Genomic DNA, 7,394 nt, shown 5'->3' with positions numbered 1-7,394 from the left:
CCCCCCTCTCTACCCCCTCTCTCTCTCCCCCCCTCTCTACCCCCTCTCTCTCTCCCCTCTCTCTCTCCCCTCTCTCTCTCCTCTGGAGCTGGAGTAACTCAGCAGGTCAGGCAGCATCTCCGGAGAACATGGCTAGGTGATGTTTCGGGTTGGGACTGATTGTAGGGAGAGAAGAAATCTGGAAAAGGAGCGAGGCAGGACAAAACGTGGCAGGCAATAAGTCAACAGAGGAAGGTGACATTCTCCCCGTGGCCGCGTGGGTTTTCTCTGGGTGTTCCGGTTTTCTCCCACACTCCAAAGACGTACAGGTTCATAGGTTAATTGGCTTCGGTAACATTGTAAATTATCCCCAGTGTGTAGGATAGTGCTAGTGTACGGGGTGATCACTGGTCAGGGCAGACTCGGTTGGCCAAAGGGCCTGTTTCTGCACTGCATCTCTAAGGTCTAAAGTCTAAAGTGCTGATCAATGTAAATAGTACAATCGTGACCCGCTGAGTTACTCTAGCACTTTGTGTCTATCTTCAGTACAAACCAGCATCTGCAGTTCCTTTCTACACATGTTTAAAACTGTGATTGTTAGGATACTTTCACACTTTTTTTGATATAGAAGGAAGCCTTTCTGTTTGTCAAGTTTATGCCAATTTGATGAGCAATTCCTAACGCCCACTAACTTTCTCCTTCTTACCTGTTATGATGTCACATTAAGGTGGTGGAAAGACATATGCTAATAAAAGCAAAAACATGTCAACATCGACCAGTCTGTCAATGGAATAATGCACAAAGATAGAAAGAGTCGGGCTTTCCAATCTGCGTAGACTGTATCATGCTAATTTGTTTCCAGTTAATTGCATTAAACTGTAGACTTTTCTATTTCATGTGACCCTGGAAGATCAAAGAAGGAGCCCTAACGGAACCCACTGGATGGTGTCAACACAAGACCTTAACCTTTAGCTTTCTTAGGCAAGTGATGCATGAATCATTCCATTTTCCCCATGGTAATCATGTGGCAGAAGGCCGTGAGCGATTTCTTTCAGCACTGTACACATGTTGTTTGTCGGGAAGGGGAAAGGTAGGGTATGTGACCAGGTCAAAGGATAAATCAGGATTGTTAATCAGTGTTCCCTTAAGAAAAGGGCAGAAACATGACTTCCGCTATCAAGAAATATCTCCGCATCTGTTGTTGAGATACTGCAAGCCCGTAACATAAACATAGTCAACAGAAGAAAGATTCCAATATCTCAAAATAGCTACATCCTGTTTGGCCAGAATATTCTTGTCTCTTTTGTGATAACTATCTTCAATTTGTAGATCTTACACTGCAATAAAATGAACCTGCAAATCATACTGTATCTTTAACAAGATTCAGTCTTGACAGTACACAATCTGAAAACTAAAATGACAAAATCATTTGAGAAGTTTTTTTTGTGAATGTCACAAAGGAGCACGGAAGTGTAATCTTGCTGTTTGTGGGCATGTATATGATCGGTTTCATCATATTGTTAAAAATCTTTTTTCCAGCTCATCAGTGCAGGCAGCTTAAAGACTCTTTTTACACTGTATCATGCAATGATGTTGTAATTTTCTTCTGAATGCATTAACACTCAAGTGAATGGACCCTCAAAATCAGAGGGTAAGCTACTGGACTTTAGACTTTAGACTTTAGAGATACAAAAACAGGCCCATCGGCCCACTAAGTCCGCACCAACCAGCGATCACTATCACTATCCACTATCACTAGGCACAATTTACAATTTTACCAAAGCCCAATTAACCCACAAACCTGTGCGTTTTTGGAATGTGGGAGGAAACCAGAGCACCCTGAAAAAACACACACAGTTACAAGGAGAACGTACAAACAGACAGCACCCCTAGTCGAGATCGAACCCGGGTCTCTGGTGCTGTAAGACAGCAACTCTACCGCTGCACCACTGTGCTGCTGGACTTCGGGACTTTAGATCTTGATTTAGCTGAGGCAGGTTCAGCTTTTAAGAAAATTCAGCTTGCAGAGCATATAAATGTATGCCCTGGCACCATGGTCTACCTCCACTAATAGGCCAAACGGTCCTGGACCTGCTAACCACATTTGCAGTATCACAACATGTGGCTAAATAGCATTTTTGCGTGTACTGGAATGTGAGACCATGTGAAAGCAATTGTGAGTGGATCACCCATCACCAATACTCTAAGGGATCTCTTGACTTCTGCTCTATGTGCTCATAAAAACTGGTTGGTGCAGACTCGGTGGTCCGAAGGGCCTGTTTCCACGCTTTATAACTCTGTGACTCTATATGGCATTCAAACGTACTGGTCTTTTATTTTGAGTATATATTTCAGTTCATACTTGGCTCATTTCCATACTCATTAACAGACATAAGATCATCCATTATGAGGTCAGTATTACATAATTCGTAAGGAGTTGAGTTACAGTTAATCTATCATTTTATTAAGGCAGTGACAGCCTCTCAGGAAGTTTTCAAGGAAGTCTTGAAAGCTGAATTGAGATATTTCATCATATCGTTTCATCACAGGTCTTATTATGATTCCCTAGTTTCTGTGTCATCATGGTTCTGTTGTAAAAGATATTTGCTGCTTAAGTATAAATGGTCAGAATGGAAATGGAACTTTGTTTAGTCAGAAAGTTTAATTCATAGACGTTACAAAGACCTGGACTGAACATTAATTACTGCTGTGTGACATATTTGGGTGAATTTTATGCAAGAAACAATGTCCTTCATATAAAACTGACATCAACCTCGCTCATTCTAAACTATCTAGTCAGTGGAATCAATCACCCAGCACTTCACCGGAGAGTTACCAAACAGAATTTGACACTAAACCACATAAACAGATTTTAAAGCAGTTTTTAAGGCAGGTCTTAAGGGGGACTAAGAAATGAACTGGACCTTGAGGTTTTGGCAGCTAAAGGCATGAATGGCGATGATTGAGAGATTTAAACATAGGATGATCAAGAGGCTAGAAATGAGGGAATAGAGAAGATAGACACAAATGGCTGGAGTAACTCAGCAGGACAAGCAGCATCTCTGGAGAGAAAGAATGGGTGATGTTTCAAGACCCTTCTTCAGAGATATCTACAAAAGGTGCAGAGGTAAGGCGAGGCAAGGTATGGAGACATTTGAAATCAAGGAAGTGATTTTTTGAAACCGTGGTTCATTATATTTCTAATGCCAAGCAGAACATATCTCCCAAGAACAAGGGAGAACTGATGAAATTTATCAAGAAACAAAAGCACGAGTCATTGAAAGTTTTTGCCTCCATGCATTACTGAAAAAATGCTGCCTTGTCAGACCTCTCATACTCTGGTGAAATGCTAGAAGGACAGGCGTGGTTATATGCCAGACACAATTAAGGAAATAATAAAATAGCTTCCTGATAGCCATGATCTGGATAATTGCAATATTAGGTGGCAAATGTTAAATACAACACTTAAAAAGCTAAAGATTTCATGCTACTATTTAAAGAATGAATTCTCCTGTTGTTATTGTTAAAGTTTTTTTCTTTCCCCGAGTATTGATTAGAAAACAAATGATGTAGTTGAAAAATAGATGGAAAGGAAGAGTTTAAAGGGATATGGACCAAATGCAAGTAATGGAATTAGCCCAGAATGCTAACTTGGTCAACATGGACAAGCTAGGTGAAAAAGCCCTATGACTCTATGACTCTATGACTATGACTCTATGACTCTATGACTCTAGTCCAACAATGCATTGCTATTCAGAGAAGCCTTACAAGCATTGAATGATTGCTATATTTGCATTCTTAACTACAGTCTTCTAACCTCAAAAACAAATCCCTGAATGAAATCATTTAACATTTTCTGTAAACATAATAAGATGCTTTGTAACTGGAACCCTCCCTTTCATAACATAGAAAGTGCAATTTAATTGTACGCTCTGCGATCTTCCACATCATTCAAGTCAATATCCTTCCTGTACTAACAAAAAACTATGAAGGGATCCTAATTGTGAAGTAGTATCAAGGGCTTACTACCAGTGGAATGCAACCTTTTTAAAAATTATGTGACAACCAATTTGCATATATTGGTCTCAAAGTAGAATGAGCAAATAATATTCTGTCCAATGGTTCAAATTATATTTTATTGTCACATGTACCAAGGGAAAGTGAAATTGCTTTTTTGCATGCAGCTCAGTAAAAATCTTACATTAGATAGGCGTAACCATACTCAAGTACAAGAGTGTGAGAATAGTAGATAATGCGCCATTTTGTACCCTTCAAGTTCAATCTTAACTTGACCATAAAGGTCCATTGTTCTGGCAGTGGCACTGGGTTGGAATGCAGTGGTCGGCCTGGCCAGGTGAAGTTGTCAATGCCCTCCACCGCTGCTCTGCTACTCTGAGCCACTACAGCCCAAGTCCAATCCGGGTGCTTGGCCACTTAGAATGGTGCCCAATCTAATTGAGCCCAAGGCTGCTGCAGGGTCTCCAGAGGCCCACTCCATCAATGCGCCAATCCAGGTACATTGACCAGCGAACATGCCATCCCTCACCTCATGCAGCCACCACTCAGCCTGAGTACTGACACAATATTGGGCATCTTACCAGGAGAACTTCTGTCTTTAGTGTCATGGCAACAATTGCTTCAGTAATGAGATAAATATATTCAGTATTTCATCAATATAAAGTACACTCGATGGGCTTAATGGCATCTGTCTTACAGCAGGGTGAATAACTGAACACAATATTCCAAGTATGACCTCATCAACATTTTGTACAACTGAAACATAACAATCCAAATCCAAATTCTACATTCAATTTCTTGACTGATGAAAGTAACAGCACAAGTAGACAACTTTACCAAGATGCTGCCTGGATTAGAGGGTTTAGTTTAGTTTAGTTTAGTTTAGTTTAGTTTAGTTTAGTTTAGTTTAGTTTAGTTTAGTTTAGTTTAGTTTAGTTTAGTTTAGTTTAGTTTAGTTTAGTTTAGTTTAGTTTAGTTTAGTTTAGAGATGCAGCGTAGAAACAGGCCCTTTGTCCAACCAAGTCCATGCCGACCAGCAATCACCCCATACATCAGCACTATCCAGCACACTAGGGACAAAATACAATTTTTACCGAAGCCAATTAACCTACAAACCTGTGCGTCTTTGAAGTGTGGGAGGAAACTGGAGCATATGTAGGAGACCATGATGTAGGAGTCCATGCAGACAGCATCATTAGTCAGGATCAATCCCGTTCTCTGAGCTGTAAGGCAGCAACTCTACCACTGCGCCATTATGCCACCCTTATGATATTAGTTAGAAGAGTTTGGACAAACTTGGATTGATTTCACTTGAGTGCTGGAGGCTAAGGGAACACCTGATAGAAATTTAGAAAATGATGAGAGGCATATCAAGGATAGGCAATCAGAACCTTTATTCAGGGGTGGAAATGTCAAATACTAGAGGGCATAGATGTAAGGTCAGAGAAGATATGTGCAACATGTTATTTACATAGAGGGTGGTGGGTGCATGGAACACTCTGCCAGGAGTGGTAGTGGATGCAGAAGGGATTCATTTAATTTGGTATTGTGTTGACACGGACATGGAGATGATGGATGCACATTGTCATCTTCAAAATTTCCAGATACTTTGCCCAAGATGACTGCCCAAAACCAAGATCGTAGCCTCAAAATAAGGCCATTCAGGGCCAAGTTTCTTCATGCAGAGAGCGGCAAATCGTTGTTATTCTTTACCAACTTTAGACGGCTGTGGAAACCCAGTTGCTAAGTTACAGAGTAGAAATAAGGAACTGCAGATGCTGCTTTACAAAAAATGACACAAAGTGCTGGAGTAACTCAGCGGGTTAGGGAGCATCTCTGGAGAACATGGATAGGTGATGTTTTGGGTCGGGACCCTTTTCCAGACTCCTATCTGAAGTCAGTTTGAGGAAGGGTTCTGACCCAAAAAGCCATCTAACAATGTTTTCCGGAGATGCTGCCTGACCTACTGAGTTACTCCAGCACTTTGTGTCTTGCAGAGTCAGTGGGTATGGGGAGAAAGCAGGAACGGGGTACTGATTGAGAATGATCAGCCATGATCACATTGAATGGCGGTGCTGGCTCGAAGGGCCGAATGGCCTACTCCTGCACCTATTGTCTATTATCTATTGTCTTTTTGCTAAGTTGCAGACACTGATTAGTAATTTCGATATTTAGGGAATGTCTCTAGGGTTTGCCAATGAAAGTGGTAATGAGGTAAAAGATGACCCATAGTCTCATTGAAGGGCAGAGCAGATGCAAAGGGCTGAATGGCCTACTCCTACTTCTATTTCGTATGTTCTTATGTTGAAAATTTGAAATGTTTCCTTATGGGCTAGAATGAGAATGCTGCTCCAGACCTCACCAATAAACCCTCTTCCTGATTCCCTCCTTCCCCCAAGCTTGAATTTTGCTGCTGCCAGAACCCTCTCCTTCAATCACCTACGTGCCAGGGAACAGTTCATCAAATAATAAAAAGGGAAATAAAAGCATTGACATCAGAAGAGATGGCAGACAAAAGCCAAAATGAAATAATCCAGCTGATACAAAAATATACACTCCTCGAAGTTTACAAACCTACTTGGAAGCATCTACTGATTTATTAAAACTTTTATTGAAATCTTGTTTGACTTATTGCTTTGTTCACATTGGATTGGAGCCATGTTGTTTAATTTCCTCTTTACTACCCTATTTATTGGGAACTGACAATTTCCAATCGTGACCTGGACCACACGTTGCAGGCGGGATGCAAGGGCTCATGTACAGGGAGCGTTGGGAGAATGACGTGTAATTCACGCTTGGCTGGAGACTGCATTGTTGAGAACATGTTATGTTTGCGTAGACTCCTGATGCCAAAGAATTCAGCATCTGGCCACTGCCGCTCCACCTTTCAGAATGATTGGATGGATCAAAGAGGAGCCGTGAATGAATCACTTTGGTAAAATCCAACCTGCACTGTTTAAAGTTAGCCTGCACCTCTTAAAAGGAAGGTGTTTCGTTGCTGGAGCAAGTGCTGATTGATGTCATAAGGGCATGAGAAATTGAAGCAGGAGCTGACCATATGTTCTTCCGAGCCTGTTCCGCCTGAAGAAGGGTCTCAACCCGAAACGTCACCCGTTCCTTCTCTCCCGTGATGCTACCTGACCTGCTGAGTTACTCCAGCATTTTGTGAATAAATCCGCCATTTAATAAGACCTTGGCTGATCTGTACTTAGCTTTAGCTCCATCTTCCTTGTTAGTTTAGTTTAATTTAGAGATACAGCGTGGAAACAAGCCCTTCAGCCTACCAAGTCCGCACCGACCAACAATCATGCGTACCCTAGTTCTATGTTATCCCGGTTTTGCATCCTACACACTACGGGCAACTTAGGGAAGCCAATTAACCTGCAAACCTAGATGTC

General features: G+C 41.5%; 1 long non-coding RNA gene across 1 annotated transcript in view; it reads left to right on the top strand.

The window, feature by feature from the left end:
* The window catches only part of LOC144596932 (uncharacterized), a 41,567-nt gene that overhangs the window by 1,545 nt on the left and 32,628 nt on the right, over window positions 1-7,394 (top strand). The window contains exon 2 of the long non-coding RNA XR_013547665.1: window positions 890-960. This is a non-coding gene — a long non-coding RNA (uncharacterized LOC144596932). The remainder of the gene's footprint in view (window positions 1-889; window positions 961-7,394) is intronic.

This window comes from Rhinoraja longicauda, chromosome 9 (assembly GCF_053455715.1).
Source record: "Rhinoraja longicauda isolate Sanriku21f chromosome 9, sRhiLon1.1, whole genome shotgun sequence".
Classification (NCBI taxonomy): Eukaryota; Metazoa; Chordata; class Chondrichthyes; order Rajiformes; family Arhynchobatidae; genus Rhinoraja; species Rhinoraja longicauda.
Note: the sequence above shows the minus strand (reverse complement) of the source record. Positions and strands in the feature narration are given on the sequence as shown.